General features: G+C 37.6%; 1 protein-coding gene across 6 annotated transcripts in view; it reads right to left on the bottom strand.

Annotated features, from left to right (window-relative positions):
- NCOA2 (nuclear receptor coactivator 2) overlaps positions 1-17523 on the bottom strand; it is a 263699-nt gene that overhangs the window by 167082 nt on the left and 79094 nt on the right. Inside the window, exon 4 of one of the 6 annotated variants that reach the window (XM_025200409.1) lies at positions 3872-3929. The exons of the other annotated variants lie outside the window; for them this stretch is intronic. The gene's annotated coding sequence lies outside the window, so the exon portion shown is untranslated. The remainder of the gene's footprint in view (positions 1-3871; positions 3930-17523) is intronic. 6 annotated transcript variants of the gene reach the window in all.

Here is a 17523-nt window from a genome sequence, read left to right as displayed (position 1 = left end):
TGTGGGGGTCTCAGAGGAGTCCGGCGGCCTGATCAACCCCCAGCCTCTTCCCGTCTCGTTCGTTAAATTCTTCTTAAGACGTATCTACGGTTTTTGCGCGCTCGTCAAGGGTATCCAGAGCTCTGTCGTGTTTGTTTAGCGGAGCCTAGCAAACTCCACTCGTGTGTCTTCAGTGGAGCCTAGCAAACTCCGCTTGTGTTTGTCTGTAACTGCAACTCAAGAAAGTTTTTCCTGCCTGCACCGCGACCACCTACAGTGTAAGTAAAACAATCTTTAATTAACCGCTACGAGTCCGTGCCTAATTCTAGTCTGTCGTGCAAAAGTACCCGCCCTACCATTGCGGGCTCCCGGCCACTGCCCGCCACGTGCCCCCGAAGGCCTCGGACCGCTCCCGGCCCGCACAGCAGGAAGCTCCTGCTGCCTCACCCAGACAGTCTCTTGGGATGCCACACTTCCTGAACACCCTGTGCTCCCAGGAAGACCTATTCCGTGTCGCACAAGATTGTCCCATATCTTTTGAAGGGCAGTACCAAGACTGTCTGTTCTTTACTGTAAGCAGTTATTTTTCACATACAAATTCCTGTAAATAAAGTGTCACAAATCTCATCAAGTTACTACCAGCAGCTCACTTGCTGCATCAGGCACAAGCTACAGTGCTCTGCTAATACCTAGAGTTGCAAGGAGGTTAACACAGGACTTGGCCACTTCAGCTTGCTGAGCCAGACAAGTGGCAGCCATCTTGGCAGCTGCATGGCATGCCATGTCTCCAGCCATGCTTCTTTTCCAGCAAAGAACAGTTTCCCCATTTAATACACACATGCTAATTTTGTGGGGAGGACAGGACTGATTTAATGGGAAAATGTGTGTAATGTATACAAGAAAATATGGTATATTTTTACCCAAACAAGCTATCCACAACTAAGCAGTTTTACACATTTTATGATAATGATTTAAGAAATGAATTTTTAAGCATTCAAAATGTAAAACACCTTCTGAATGCCAAGTGCCTGATATATAACTTTTGTGCAAACTGATTTCTCCAGACAGTGAAATCAAATGTTCATGTCATCAAAATTCCCCTCACAAGGTTTACAAGAAGCTTTCAAAAGTCTTGATATGTATGCCAAACTGCAAAAATATTTTAATGTAATGAACAGAGTAAGTAAACACTTCTCAGCTGGGCTCAGTCCTTGATTCCCATGCAACTCAAAAGTATAAACGGGGGGGATATCAGCACCAAGGACAAGAACGAGCACAACCCTGTTTGCACAGGAACTGGCATTTATACTGTGCAGCGCATATTTCTATCGCTAAACATGGAATGAGTTGGGCCAGACTTTGCTTCATAACTTTACTGGATTTAAGCTCTTTACTAATATTTTTGCTACAATTTTCAACACCTGTGCTTAAGTAGATACTATGTAAATTATTATAATCTTATTAGCTTTAAGTGGTCACATCTCCAAACATGGGAACTGCTGCTGCTTTATCCAATCAGCTTTTCACTAATCTGCACGCTAATAGTTGCTCTTGCTGTGCTTTGGGATTGACTGTCATGAGGTCAAAACGGTGATCTAAGCTAAAATAGATAAAGAAACACATCCCCCCTCCCCTCCCAGCTCTTTGTTAGGTTTTTTTCCTCATAAGGACCAGCAGCAATCTAATTCTAACTTGTCTGGAAAACAAAATTATTGAATTTCTGTTTTTTTCTTTTACATTTTAAAGTTAATTGGTACAGCATACATATCACACGCACATGTTCCTAGCGCTCTCTATTGCTTGCACTATCCTCTTAGATGTCTCACACTAGACATGTCTCTCTCTAATAGGAAGCACATCATATGCTATAAAAGCAAAATCTACTTAAATACCTGTAGAGATTACACACTAAAGCAAGCTAAAATTAGCTTTCCTTTAACAAATATTTCAGCACAATTTTAATTTCTTATGTATATATGCCTGTACTCAAACTGCTCTATGCCACTGACATCACTGAAAGTTTAAGGAAATGCGTTCATTTACCAAGGTTTAAATGAATCATTTCCAAAATGTTTTGACCCCTGTGGATATCAAAGAACAAATGATTACTATTAGCCTCAAGCATAAAAGTACCAGAATAAGTATAAAAAAAATATTTGTTTTGTGGGGGAACACAATGGCTAGCAGAGGGGTAGGCAATGCTTTTGGCAGGAGTGCCGAAAAAAACGCAATGTCTACCTTGTAAGGTGCTGGAGTGTCGGCATGCCAGAAAAACAAAACCAGGGCAGGCGGGTACATGACAGGATACACTGCATATTAATATAATTAATAATCATAAATGTTGCTTTTTCTGTAAATATCAAGTTTTCTAAAAATTCTAAACCTGGTGACAATAAGTGAAACTACATATATTACCTTTGCTCTTGTGTATTCAGTTTTTTTGTTAAGCACGTTGCGATGAAAGAGAGAAAAAGGAGAGAAAGAAAAAAAGAGAAAAGGAGAGGAGAGAAAAGAAAAAGAGGAGAGAAAGAGACAAAAAGGAGAGAAATGAGAAGAAATAGGAAAAAAGGAGAGAGAAAAAAGAAAGAGAAGAGAAAATGAAAGAGAAGAGAGAAAGGAGAGAAAAGAGAGAAAAAAAGAAAAAAAAGGAGAGAGAGAGAGAGAGAGAAAGAAAAAGAGAGGGAAAAAAAGAAAAAAGATAGGGACTTACCAAAAATCACGGTACAAGTGGGCTACGTGGCAGCACCTTTAATTTTGCAGGTTCCCCTGCAGGCCCCCCTACCACTGATTGGTGGAGGGGCTGCACTTGCAGCTTACTCCTGATTGGCAGGGAGGTGACAACTGTAGTTTTAAACTTGGTGCCATTTTTACCTCCCTGCCGCTGATTGGCCAAGGGGCCCCAGCAGCCCCACTGCTTGCTGCTAGCCAGCAGAGAGGCAAAAACAGCACCTTGTTTAAAATTGCGGTTTTCACTTCCCTGATGAACTGAGGGTGAGATACAATTCCTGTGGGGTGGGCTGGCAGAAGAAGGGGAGCCACTTGCTGTGGTGTGCTGAGGAAAATGTCTCTACCAGTCACTAACTGGCACTCGTGCCAGGGGTCACCCATCTCTGGGCTAGCATTTATTTACTTTTTAATTACTAGACAAAAATGGAGCAGTAGCGTTATTTTAAGCCATTCACCTATTCAGAGGATGGGCTATTTCACGTCAGGAAATAGCTGACTTGAGGTTGACTGAATGTTCCATATAAAGACATTGACTGTCTCCTTTAAAATACTAACTGAAAACATTAATTAGACTAGATAAATATTGATTACCTGAAACTGTTGGCTCAATGCAAGGTAATATGAAAAGATAGATGACTGCAAACATTTCTGTAATTCCTATCAGACATGTGATATTCTGTGTTAAAAACTGAACAAAAAAAATTCTTCTGTAAGAAAATTAAAAGACGCACTTTTCTTCTAAGTGGATTCAAGTTATAGCATGAGAAAATGTTAACTTTTTCTGAGTCATATTTTCAAAATGCAGACAAAGTGGAAAATAAATTAGATATAGCTAGGTAGCAATGTAAGAAGGTTTACCTAATATTGTACACAGAAGTTTTACCTACTCCTAAAATTATAGATAAGAACTTTTTTTGCAAGTCAAGTTGGAAATGTTTGCATACTAAAATTGAACAACACTAGAAGAACCACTACCTTTTTTTATTTCCAGCTAAGAATATATAAAATAAATAAGTTATTCTATAAGGAGAAAGAATGTGTTAAAGTGTATAAACTTTATATTCTACAATGAGATATCCATTTTAAGTCACTAAAAACTTGAGAATACTATAATAATTTTAAATATGTTTCTGCAATTTAAATAAGTGAACATAAAGTAACTCACTTCATTTCAGAAGTGTGAAACTTGTTCCTTTCCTGATTTTCTTCATCCATTGTATGCACTGAAAATAATAGCAATATTTAACACATGATTTTTTAAATTTTTATATACACAATACTAGGACTCAACATACAAGATGAGCATGCATACACAACAAATGCACGTCTAAAACACTACACCAACTTTATGATGTAATGTCAAAAACATCCTTGTGAGGTAGAGTGGCAGGTAATAATTATATCGACACAAATGGGGAAACTGAGAGACCAGTTCTGGGATTACCCTAAAAACCATTCAGCAAGTCAGTGACAGAGCCGAGACAACAATTTGAATCCTAGTACTATACTCAATTCCTTTAGATAATTTTAAGGATACTCATCAATGGTAGAATGAGAATTCTTATGATTGATATAAGGATTTTAAAGTAAACATACCATATTTTCTTATATACAATACATACCTTTTGTTCCAAAATCAGGCCCCCTTCCCCCAAAACTGGGCTATGTGTATTAAGTAGGGAAGCTGATTTTCTACCCAGGACAGAAACATTCTACTTTGACTCCTGTTGTGGTATTATAATCTCGGCTGCCTGAATAAACTTAATGGATCGTTGTTCTTTACCCTACAGGTGTTAACAAGTGATTTATCTTTTTCATAGAATCAGAGAAGAAAAAGGTCATCTAGTCCAATCCCCTGCCTGAAGCAGGATCATCCCAAACCATCCTATACAATCAGTAATCTAAACTCTATATAAGACTATTGTCAACCTTGACAGCACAGACCTAACATCCTAACCTACCACAGGTAAAGCAGCTGAGCAGCCAAGGTCCTGCTTCTAAAGAAGGTTGTTAATATATGCTCAAGACTTGAATGGTCTTCATAAGGCTAACCCTTTTTAGGGCAATTTTGCTGTCTGCTAGCTGCTCCTGGTCTCTCTTTCATTCCCCAGTTCTTTATTTCTTTTCAAAGTCTCTATCTCTTTTCAAAATCATTGATCCACTAATGGAAACTAGTCTTCAGCAGCTGCTAGGGTTTCAGCCTTACTTAAGCAGGAAAGGGAAGGTAAGTCAGTTGAAGATAAGGCTCTGTCCTTGTTCTATGCAGCCATAATGCCAGGGGAAAAAATCTTCGTTCTGCTTTTCATAAACAAGTTGTATATTATATTCCAAAGCATACTGTATTCAAGAAAATACGGTATACCTTTATTTTAAGGAAAATGCATCAGAAGTATTCTAGGGCTACAAACATACCAATGTTAATAATATGTACAATTTTGGCCTGATGATCCTTGAGATTATCATTTTCAAGCACTTACCAACCAATAAAAATCTGTTTATGTTGACTATAGCACTTGAGAGTTGAAATTTTCTTTCAATCTATTTTATCCATCTAGAAAACTTAAAAACCTCGTTAAGTGAATTTATCAAGCTTCTACAGTAGCCACTAAACTATTTAAGTGCTTTAAACCTTTCATCATCAGCTCTCTCCTATGGGTGCAGACATGGCTAAAATGCATTGACTTGTACCAGGAAGAGAGATGCTTGAAGAAGTAAAACTTAGTACTGTCAAAATACAGTATAAGATTCCGTATTCATTTTTTAAAAGACTTTATTATAGTGTTTGAACCTTCTTTCCCCCCCCCAAATTTATCACATTTATATCATCATCATATGCTTCCAATTTCTAGTCTCAGTAAAAGTCATTCTGGAAAACCAAAGGACATTTTTTGCAAACCACAGATATAATAAAGTAGCCTCCCTCAGTGGATTGGTCTAAAAGCCTCTATTGCCAACACTCCACCTCTCAACATCTGGCACAGGAATCAGATTACAAGCTAGGCGGCAAACTGAGAAGCAAAGAGGGAGAGAGAAAGGTAGTGGCTGGTTAACAAATACAAGCAAGTATGCCTTCTATGATACCCATCCTTTACTTGATGTCACTATGTCAAGCTGATCTGAATGCAATCACACACAAAATGAGTATCCATACCATCCTCTCTCTCCCTCTTTAATCGGATCCATGAAAAGCTGGTTACAACAAAATATCCTTTGATGACTTAATAACTGTAACTGTGCCAAAAGTGCAATTTAGCATTTATTGTGCTTCTAATTTTGTTAAGTGACAGTATAAAGTTCACAGAGAGAAGACCATCTTTATCCTCATATTCATAAAATTCTTCTGCTTTATCTAATTTGCCCAATACTTCACAGGTAAACACCACAACATTTTAAATGCTGATTTTTAAATGACAGAGAATTATTTTAACCAAATAAATAATGTGTACTATTTCATTCAGTTTTTACACACATAAAAAGACTGTTGAGACAAAGTTATGTTAATAGCAATTGTTTAATGATGCTAATGATAACTAATTTTGTTAGATCCTTTGGTAAAAAAAATATACCCTTTTCCCAAATCCACAACAAAATAATATAAAACCTTCCCCTTGGCATGTAGAGCTCAGCAGTCCACTATAGTCCAAAAGTTCAAAAATAATTCAAAATGATTTTCTGTTCAAATGCCAGCTTGGCAAACCAGTCAGGAAATCATTAAGTTAAACAACAACAACAAAAGTTGAATTATTTTGGCTAAGCTGCTTGATGGTCCATACAAAAATGAAACAGGCAACTGCAAATACAAAACTTTCAAAGACGCACTGTATTACAGTTACAAAAATGACTTCTCCTGTATGCCTGGTGTAATATGATCATAATTGCCGAGAAAGGGCAAGAGACCGACTGTACGTTAAATCCTGCCATCTGTAGGTGCTTTACACAGCTCCACTTGCTGTAGCAGGGTCAAAAGTTTACAGTATTTTCACTTGTTCATAACCAATCACAGAACTCCTTGCTATGTGTAATCTTTGACCCATTCTCAAAGCATTACACAGTCATATGCTTATACTGAAAAGACCCACGCATTTTAATAAGAATACACTTTTTGTTGGTTAGCTTAATAATTATTATTTCCACATTCAGTAAGCATACTGAACATATATTGTTCTTCCCAGTCCCCTGGAATGCAGCAACTACACTTCATTTTCTCTTTAAATTGCTACTGAAGTTCTGACTTTGCAATCAGGAGCAACGTGGAGGTAGTGACTGGAAAGCATTCACCACAGGACAGTAGTGTTAAAAGTAAGTGGACCCAACTGTTAAGTTGTACAAACAGAGAGACAAGATGCTCCCTCACTCACTCCAATTATTTAAACGAGGCCTCACAATGAAAACACCAAAGCACTTAGTCTTCAACAATTAGGATTAATGACTTGAGAGGTGTCACAGAAAGCTATCCCGTTACAGAACGCAGAAGATTAAAAAAGACTGATGAAATAAAAATCTCTTAAGCAGAAATTTGTACTGGAGAACTGGGTAGAGGGTTTTTTTTTCCACTTTTATTAAAAATCTTTTAAAAATTGGCCTTACTATAACATAGATTTCTGCTAATTAGAACATGCCAAAGTAGACAGCTGGGCTTACTACCAAATTCACTTTTGACAGGCAGATGGCCCAAGAGCAACATTACAATATGTAGTGCTACCTTGATTATCTCCAAACTCCTTTACTCACACAATCATTAATTCCTAGAAAGTAATCATACAGCAATAGATAAATATCAGTAAAAGCAAGCAGAGGGAGATAATGAAAGCTAACTTCAGAGAAAGGTGAGATTCTTAATTGAAGGTTGTAGTAGTTTTTAAATCGCATTTCTGTTACATGACAAATTACATATAAAAAAAAAATCACTTAAACTTATCATACAGTCCTAAAGGAAAGCACACAAACCACACAAAACAAAAGTCATGCATCGTTTAATATGAAAGGTAGGGGAGTACAAAAGACGCTTTTCCTATGTATGAACAAACAAATACACAAACACTGTTTTGACGGTATTTTTGACCCTTTTTTCTCCTACCAATGTAATCTATTTGTGAGACCATGCACAACAGGCAAGTCTTATGAAAAGTTGAACAAATCTGCGGTTACACAAAGTTCTGAATCAAGTGACTTGTTTGATTTTTCCTTATGTCTACAAATACTTACTCATCCAGCCAGGGAATAAAAACAGTATTATATCATCAAGGCAGTAGTTCTCAACCTTTTTAGATTCAAGACACCCTTCATTAGGGTCAAGATACCCCTCACAAAACGCCAGCTCTTACTTTTCACTTACTGTTTGACTTCTGAAAAATAAGAGAGCAATTCTTTTATTGCAAAGAACTCAAGATAACTCAATGAGTCAGAACAGTTTTAACACTATGAAACCCTATTTAAAATCTATAGGTTTATCTTGTGAATCCTGTTTGCACACTGTTGCACAACAGTGCTCACACTGTGCAGCACCCTTGACTGCATCTCAAGACACCCTGGTTGAGAATCATTAGGCTAAGAATATTAAGCACTCTGATTAATTAACAGGAAACAGTGAATAATGAAATGAATACCAGTAGTTTGTGAATAATTCATAGCCAAATATGTTTACATGCCACACACAAATAAATTGTGACCACCACAAACATTTATTAAATTCAGAACACACAGCATGCAACAAAAAATTAATAGATTTTTGTAAGGACAGAAGTGACCATTCCATTCATTTAGTCAGACCCCTATATAAAAATTTACCAGGTAATTCCTTCATCAAGACTGACATATGGGTTTGTGCAAGGTAAATTAACAATTCTTTCTTGCAAACTACTGGCCCACTTCACAACTGTTGACATTACAAAATCTATGGTCAAAGTCTGTTCGCACAGAAGTTCCTACATGAAAATTAATATCGCATATTTGGAGAAGTGGAAAACTTCCAATGTCCATTCTGATGTTTTGTTAGTAGAAACTATTTCCTGTTCCGTCAAGAAAATGCATCTTAGCCAAAAAACTAGAAAGCTTGAAACGGTTTTGAGCTTTTCTATCTACCTTGTACATGAGATTATAAAAGTGCATATGGAAATTTTCTTCCCATTATAAGAGTAATATTTTTGCTTTGCAAATCTTTCACTTTACTCAACAGAAACTGAGTTTTTACATGCAGAGAATTTCATAATCTCTCTTAGAAACACAGAGAAAAGAAGACAGACCAAAGGGAGGTAACCGCACTTAAATGAAAAGGAGAACAGATCCTGGGAAAGGGCCCAGAATAACCCTGTAATAACGAAATATACGAGGGAGCGGTGGGGGAAAAGGAAATAACAGCGTCCTTCATCTAAGAGAGTTTAATAGGTACACTATTTTAACTGATACCAACCTGGAAAAAAAACATATTCTAAGGAGAGGCAAGACGAATTACCTATAAAAATGTAAGAGTAGAAAGGACTTCCCAGGTCAATGAGTCCAGTTCCCTGATGTCACTGGCCTTACCAGATTGCCTTATTAAATCACTTTGATCAAACTCAAATAGCTGATCAAGCTCAGGAGTTGCCTCTTTGGAAAAATCTGTAAAACTACTGGTTGGAAATCTACAGAGAAATCTACAGAGAATCCTCAATTCTTCAAAAAGCTCTAAGTTGAGGACAATGAGCTTTAAAGCTCTGAGATAAACTTTTCCAAGCCTTCCTGGAGAAAATTAATATTAATGGAAAAAAGTTCTAAGTGCATGACAAGTGAGGCAATTTCTCTACATGGAATTTAAAAATATTTGGTTGACTCCCACGCAGGAGACCTAGGTTTGATTAGGTATAACTATAGCCATTGAGGCACTGAATGTCTGGACTAGGTCTGGCCTTCAGATACGGTCTCAATGCTCTAAAGGTGGGGATAGGTCTGGGCAGCCTCCACTCCCCCATACTCCTCCCTAGGTGTACGCGTCAAAGGTCCTAGTGACCCTTCATGCACATGATCTAGAAGGAATGACAGTTGCCTACTACCATTTAATGATTTAGCTATTTGCTATGAGGATTGCCATCATGTAGCTGTCAGACCAAAACCAACTGAGATCCATTAACATAAATAGTCTTCCTTCCAACCTACTTGACAACAAAGATGACTACAATTTAGGTAAAATAAATTCTACTCAGATTATTAGCAGAAGGAGGAGTCTCCATGAAAAATCCCAAGTGGAAAACAAGCAAGTGGGCTAAAACTGGCTTTTCAAAAAGCAGACTCTGGAACACAAAAGAACAGGCTGTCTAAATAATGGATCTTCTTGACCACATATTCTAAACATACTGTACCTTGAAGACGGCCTGTTGTAGGTATCCAGGAGATTTCATAACCACAAAGGAGAGAGAAAAATCTGGGAGACAAGGCCATAAGATCCATGACAGGTTTAACCAAAATGCTCAAGAACAGTGAAGAGATGGCAGGTGGAGAAATGTGTGCGCAGGATTTTTTATTATTTTGCTTGAATCTGAATCTCTTATTATCTGTCTAGGAGTAAAAGGTGATTGGTTTAGAAATTTGTTCACAAAATCGTATTTCCTTTAACTGCAACATCTCTCTCATGGGGCAACAATGGACCTTTAGGCAATGTATTTCTAATACCAGGAGCTCATGCAGGATCATGGCACAGGGGGACAGCTGTTTCTGTTCCATATCAGCTATTAACCAGAAGCCAATATATAGCATCATATGAACATAGCTTTAGTAACCATGTATGGCAACACCCGATTCTTTTATTCAAATCCCAGTTCATTTATCTTTGATGATTTCCATAAAAGGACTGTTCCTGTAACAGCACATACAACTGCATGGAAAGGAAGAAGTGGTTTTAAGTACACCCAACCTAAAACTTGGAATTTAAAAGTTTGAGATAGTATTGTTGTTAGTTCCATCTGCATTCCCCTGTTCCATACCTGTTGAACAGGAAAAGAAAACCCACAATAAAATTCTCTATTTAAAGGCAAAGTGAGAACTAAAAATACATTAAATTATTCTTTGGATTTTATGGATGCCCTTCTTTAAATCAGATACAAGGCTTCTTATCCAAAGTGGCTGTATAGCATTGCTATTCACTTGTAAACAGATGGTATTTTTCACTCCAGAGGAGACTGAACTTGAAGGATGAGTAAATTAATTCAGATTTTAAATTGAGGAGACAAACACGCCAGCTATGCCCACGTGAAACTAAGGAACAACATGATAAATTGCACACATTTGTACCTCTGCCCTCCTCAGCTATGCTCTTCCATTTCCACCTGGACTATTTCTAACTTTCAAAACTTCCCAGTGCTCAATATTTTTAAACTAAAAAACAACCTGACACAAAGATCCTTTTAACTATATCTTTATTACAGAATTTGCAACGTGCATATGTAGATAGAGACAACTGTTTTAATGGAATTTGTTTTTGATGACCTGCATAATTTCCTTCCATGTTTACCATTCATATGGAATGCAGCCATCCTAGGTTAATAACCGTTTTTGGCCCATACTACTGTGTGCTTCAGCCACTTATATGTAATATACATATTGCATATGTATATTACATACATATGCAATATATGTAACTATAATACTATATGTACATGTATGTGATTTTTTTACAACCCATATGTTTGTAAATTCATAAGTTTATATAATTTAAAAGCACATACAAATACAACTAGCTGAGAAGGAGAGCATGAGTGCTCTTGAGCCTTAGAGTTCTTGAACACAGAGTTTCCAGATTCCCAGAAATAGGCAGTATAAAAACAAGATGCACAAACTTCCTTCTAAAAACAATTAAAATTCCAATTTTAATTTAAATTTTAGAGGGATATAATGCATTGCATATATAAACGTCTATTTGAATTATACCTTTCGTGCAGCATAGACGCTTATGAATATCGAAGGTACTTTTCCAAAATCAGTTTTATTAAAATGTATACAAGTACATTTCCATGAACGAGAACTGCAAATCTCAATATATGCAACTGACCACAGTTCTGTTTCGGAACTAGCTACAGACTTATCCTTTATCTCAGTAATTATACACTTTTAAGACAGAGCAGATTGGTTAACCAATTTCACCATATCATGTATAATTTTGATGTATTCATGGTCTTAATCTAGGAAGTCATCTATGAAGAAAAATATAAGACAAGACACTAAATAAAGAAACATATGAGTATCTCTAACTAAAATAATGTATAACTGACTGGAGTTATTTTATAACAAAAAATGATATAAGTACTAAATAGGTTTATCAATATATAGCCATCTTCCTCAGAGCAGCAGCTTTAAAGTTCCTTTAAAGCAATCAAAGCACCAAAGTAGAGGAAAAGGTAAGAAGTTTGGCTCCATTTTTAACAGTGAGTTAAAGACAACAGGTTACAAGCCTTTACTGCAACTGAAAGTTTATCATTTTCACTTGGAATGGAAAACATTTAATATGAAGAGCTACTGTTTTTCACAGAACACACAATTCACTTTTCATAAATCTTTCTCCTGAATTATATCCGACACCTCTTGGAAGTTTGAAGCTGAAATCTGTTCTCTTTCTGAATGTTTTTCTCTTTCATCATATGGTACACAGTGGTTTGTTATCGTGGGGCTCCTGGCATCATTTTTGTTTTTTAAATTCTTTTTAGAAAAATAGCATAGGGCCCTGACAACTGTTTGAGCTCTTCCTAGCTAAATCTCAGTGAAGAAAGGCCATAAAAATGGTTTAACTAGTGAACTAAGACTTCTGCCAGAGTATAGGATCCCTGGCTGGCGCACAGCAGAGTGGGTCTGTTGCCCAGGAGTTTCATAGACTGACATATTTAAAAAAGCAGCCACCTGGTATTCACCCCCTCAGGTCCACATTGTGTCTAGCAGTTTTACTGGAAAGTCAGAAAAGGGGATGTGCTCCCCACCCTTACGGAAGAAAAAGCTCTTCCCATCATATCAGAGGTAGAATAAGTAAGGGAAGTCTACTGAAGCTGGAGTTTTGTGAGTTCTATCTGCCTATTTCCATTGATATACACACCCCTTAGAGAGAAAAAATACCTTTCAAGGAATCTTTCAGAAGTCAGAAGGGCTACTGTATGCACTACTAACTAGACAAGTACTGCTGCTTCAGCAGCAGAGTAGAGCTTCCCTATGACTTTCTTCTCTTGGATAGCATCACACTTGGCTCTTCTGAGCAAGCAGCAGAGACCAAGCACATTGCAGTATCCTTAGGTATTTGCTGTGCAAGTGCCTGGATGTTAGCAGAGCCAAAAAAAGGGAATGCAGGCTCCACTGCCTAAAGAGGCAGAGCTTCCATCAAGGACACAAAGCAGCATAAGATGGCTTTGATACAATATGGAAGGATACAGGCACAACAGAAGCATTCTTTTTTCTTTGTCTGCTTTTTTGCCATGTTAAGTGCCTATGCAGTGGGATAAGAAAGATGAGAAAACTTCTTCAGAAAAGGGCTGTCCAAAAAAGGCTGAGCAATCAGACTTCAAAAAATTAATGATAAAAGATTCTGAATAAAGCCAATTTGTAATGGAATGTTAGAAGTGAGGTCCCTAAAGAGAGAAACTGTCTACCAGCTCTGTAGCAGGTTTTGCTGCCCCATGCAGTTTATGGTGGCAAGAAGCCAACTGGCAAGCTCTTCTATGAGTTTGGAATCAAGCCAGTCATACTCATAGGTCTTATTTCTATTGCCAAGATGAAGGGAAGACTGAAGATCCTGTTGTTTGGCTCTGTGGACCTGGTAGTGACCAAGAGCATTTGTTTTTTCAAATGTTCTTAAGTGAGTCAACTTCTCTTGCTATGAAGTGACAGAATTATAAAAACAATACATTTAACTAAGCTAAACTGAATGAGCCACAGATTGTTAATTACATGGCTATTTGCACTTTGACTGGAACAGAAAGTATGCTGGTTATGACTAAATTGGGCTTTACTCTTACTACTGCATTGAAGCCGTATTTATGATAGCTGAAACTATGCAATTTATGTAAATATATGCATTTCCTGTTGAACCAAGTCCCATATTACAGTTTAACTCACCATTCCTAATGCCAGGTGTATGTAAAGCATGCTACAATTTAAAGACCACATATTTTTTCAAAATATTTTATTTTTATTATTGGATTTCATATGTCTGTGTCCACTGGAAACTTGTTTTTAAATTTCTATACTACTAGGGCTCTAACACATTTCTTCAGTGTCAGAAACCACATATGTTTCACAAGTGTCATCCAGTTTCAAAAACATATCTGTCCAACAGGGCATAAAGAACCTCTAGTGACATGGTCAATTAAAAACTACAGGGCAGGTACTTAAATTACATACCACAGTGGCAAACAAATTATATTCTGTACTCCATGCACTGATGCCCTTTTCTGTTCAATATACGACATTAAATCACAAGCAATTTGTAACAGCAGTTTTGCCACTTTAAACAATATATCACTAATTCTTATTGTAGCAATTTGCCAAGTAAGTATATGTTCGGTTCTATAGGCAATCCTTACTCTTCAGGCTGAACATGCTTGCACACTTACCTCAGAGGGGTTAATGAATCAAAACCTATTTTACTGCAAGACAATTTTTAAAATACTGTTCATCACAAAATGCAACATGCACACCAGTAGTAAATTTCCTTCTGCAATTTTTCTTACTTCCTTTGATTATACTAATTGGGCTCTCACCAAACCCAATTTCTGCAACAAACGCAATCACACAAATCAGTGCTCTGCCCTTCTGATGACAGTTATTTTCCTAACAGACTGTAACAAAAAGGCACACACCAACTTACTGCATCACTCAATTAGGAGTAAATGGATTGTGATAAAGAAAACTTGTTCTTTATAATACATTCAGTAATTTCTCATGATAAAATATGACAATATCCCTTACAGAAGAAAAACTGTTTATTTTTTATTTATTCCTTTAGATGCTGTTTAAAAAAACCCCCAAACTTGTTGAGGGTTTTTCTATAAATCTGAAATGCATATAAACAAGATCACAAATCCTTGATATAAAAAGATATGTCTGCACCTTAATCCCATTTAAATATTTCACCTACTAGACCACAACCTCCTACACCTAGCCATCAGATCCTTTAACCACTTTCCTACCCTCATACTCATCGAAATACATTGGCTCTGCAGTGTCCTTAGAAGATGAACACATGTGGACTCTGAATCCCAAAGAGGATGCTCTCCTACCAGCCCTCTGTCTCAGGCACCTCTTATAACTACAACTGATACAAGAAAGGGGTATCTGACCTGTGACTCCAAATTCTACTACCATTGATTTATCACAGCTTTTTAATGAATCTTTCCAAAAACAGGAGATTCAGAGGAGGGGTTTGTGCACTTCCCAACTGGAAGCACATGCCACAATGCGACTTCCCCACACTAATTCAGGGAGCCACTGACCACTTCCAGCAAAAATGCACTCAATATTTATCCACTGTTCTTAATGAACTTGGAAGAGTTCAGTTAGGCTAAGTACAGACAGTCAAAAAAACCAAGGCTGAATCAATTTAATCTTTGCAGGTCAGTCTAAACTGATGAGCCAATAAGCAAGTGAACAGACTTCACTGAGGTTTATCTTAAACTGGCTTCAGCCATTTTGAAAGTGATTTATCTGCACTGAACTTCTGTTGCGTTACAGATCTGAATTGGTTTCCAATTACTTATACCAGTTTGTGTGTAATTTCTGTGCTTAGCCTTACAGGGAAAGAACTCCCAAAACTTTTCTGGGAGCCTGCTCTTTCTGCATGAAAACAAACAATTAAAATCAGATCTTTCTGACTTTAGCTAAAGAAGTAACATGAATATTTTTAATAAGAAAAAATTGCGTTGAGTGGGAGCAACACAGATTTGCTAGATTATCCATCATCCAAGATTAATTTTGCTGTTGACGATTACACAAATGTTATGATGAAGACAAAAGTGCCTTTCTTCAACTCCAGCACAACTACAGCTTAAGAATTAAATTATTCTTTAAGTCACAGTCAGACTTGGCATAAAACTTCAGGCACAAGAATTTCCCTTGAAGCCCACTTCAGTGATCTGAGAAAGACAAAGCTAAGCAAATGGGAGTTCAGGCAATCGTATAAATAGTGAAGGACAGTCTCCACTCCTGTCCATACTTCTATGCCCCATCACAATTAACTGTTATTTCTTATCTTCCCCATTTCCATCACTCCCTTACACTCTCATGTTATCAATATCCCCCCACACATAATACTGTATTGTGAAGGAGGAAATAAGCAAAACCAGTACATAATTAAACACAGAGTTATATTTCCTCTCAGCATGATCACTACAAATCAAGGAAAGCATTTATATAGCTCAATTTCAGTTCACATCCCAAACTACTTATGTGCCAGGATACTCAAATACATTCCTTTAAAGAACAATATAGATGAACACAATGTACAGAATCACAGAAAATTAGGGTTGGAAGGGACCCTCAGGAGGTCATCTACTCCAACCAGCTGCTCAAAGCAGGACCATCCACAACTAGATCATCCCAGCCAAGGTTTTATCTAGCCAACTCTTAAAAACTTCCACAGATAGAGATTCCACAACCCCTCTAGGTAACCAGTTCCAGTATTTTACTACCCTCCTAGTACAAAAGTTTTTGCCTAATATCTAACCTAAACTTCCCTAGCTGCAACTTGAAACCATTGCTCCTTGTTCTGTCATCTGCCACCACTGAGAACAAGTCTCTATCCTCTTTGTAATTACCCTTCAGGTAGTTGAAGGCTACTATTAAATCCCCACTCAGTCTTCTCTTCTGTCGACTAAATAAGCCCAGTTCCCTCAGCCTCCTCTCAGAAGCCATGTGCCTCATAGTAGACACAGTACTCCAGATGTTGCCTCTCCAGTGCTGAATAGACGGAAATAATCACTTCCCTTGCACTGCTGGCAACACTTCTACCAATACGGCCCAGTATGCCATTAGCCTTCCTGGCAATAAGGGCATACTGCTGGCTCATATTCAGCTTATTGTTCACTGTAACCCCCAGATCCTTTTCTGAAGAGCTGCTGCCTACCAGGCAGTCGCCAGCCTGTACCAGTGCATGGGACTGTTCCATCCTAGAGTGCAGAACTTGGTATTTATCCTTGTTGAACCTCATGAGATTTCTTTTGGTCCAATTCTCCAATTTGTCTAGGTCTCTCTGAATCCTAACCCTACCCTCTAGCATATCTACAATCTACTGTATCTACTGTTTCCCCCCAACCTTGTATCATCTGAAAACTTGCTGAGAGTGCACTCTATACAATCTTCAAAGTCGTTGATGAAGATATTGAACAAGACTGGCCCCAGGACTGACCCCTGGGACACTCCACTTGATAATGGCTGCCAACCAGACATCAAATCATTGACTACTACACTTTGAGCCCAATGATTCAGCCAGTTTTCTATCCACCTTACAGTCCATTCAACCAACCCATATTTCCGTAGCTTGCCTGTGAGAAAAGATTTCTCCAAGCCAGGCAGGAGCCAAACCTACAATCGTCTGATCTGTAGTCAGATGTGCTATCCATTGCACCACTGGCCCAAAACGTACACAGCCAGCTTCCCACAATCACAATAAAACACATAGGCTTAAATGTGCTCTTACAGGCCCATGTAAGCATAATATACATATCACTATAATTCATAATCTACCTACAGTCAGAGTTAATGTTTATTCAGCTGACAATTCTGAGGAATGAGATATATGCATTACATGGCAATATTTAGTAACTGAAAAGGTTTTGAGTTGAAGAATTTAAGAGTATATTTAAGTATCGTATT

Source organism: Alligator sinensis, unplaced genomic scaffold (genome assembly GCF_000455745.1).
Source record: "Alligator sinensis unplaced genomic scaffold, ASM45574v1 scaffold71_1, whole genome shotgun sequence".
Classification (NCBI taxonomy): domain Eukaryota; kingdom Metazoa; phylum Chordata; order Crocodylia; family Alligatoridae; genus Alligator; species Alligator sinensis.
This window is presented reverse-complemented; position numbering and strand designations above follow the sequence as displayed.